The sequence below is a fragment of the Triticum dicoccoides genome, chromosome 7B (genome assembly GCF_002162155.2).
Source record: "Triticum dicoccoides isolate Atlit2015 ecotype Zavitan chromosome 7B, WEW_v2.0, whole genome shotgun sequence".
Taxonomy (NCBI): domain Eukaryota; kingdom Viridiplantae; phylum Streptophyta; class Magnoliopsida; order Poales; family Poaceae; genus Triticum; species Triticum dicoccoides.
The window spans coordinates 693,837,940-693,838,751 of NC_041393.1; positions in this window are offsets into that span (position 1 = coordinate 693,837,940).

Sequence of the window (812 nt, forward strand, 5' to 3'; positions counted from 1 at the left end):
GAGCTGCCACCATCGTTGCCGGAAAGGCCAAAGCGGCCGACGTAAAAAAACTTGCCTAAAGACTCAAATAAAAAAGGGTTGGAGAGTGACAGTAGGGGAAGAGAAGCAATTTGCTCCATGATTGTTTTTAAATATTTATTTTTTATATTAATGAAAATCTATTTTGAAATATATGGTATTTTTAATAGATATTATAATTAATAATAATTTTGTGATAAAAAAGTTTTGTAACATAAATAACAAAATTTCAAGGTTGGCCTGAACATTTCAGTTAGTCAATGAATGTGGACTCTCTTTCAGTCAAGGTTGCTATTATATTGTCATCATTGCACTAAACATCTTCAGACAATCAGTACTGGGGACTTCTATTATGACACATGATACTCTTTAGATGTTGATATTGTTTCACAACATCATTCAACCATTGATCTTCTCATTGAAATGTATTCTGTAGAGAACAAGAGATGATATATTGGCTTCGAAAGATCTTGACAGAACCTAATGTAGGTGATGAAATTAATTTCTTGTATGCTCTAGCTTCAATCTAAACATCTAGCCGAATACAACAATCTCAACTTGTTGGAGGAGTGGATGTACAATCTCAACAAGACTCGTATAGTTCATTTTTTAAAAGTGTATAGCAAGGTAAGTCAATAATAACTCATCTTTAGTTCTACACTTACACTCCATCTACCACGTCGTTGAGTTGTTGTCGCATTTACTTCGTCCTACCTCCCATCTAGTGCATGTACATATATATATAGGTCCGATGTGGTGTACACAAGAAGCAAACCACCATGAAAAGTGCTACA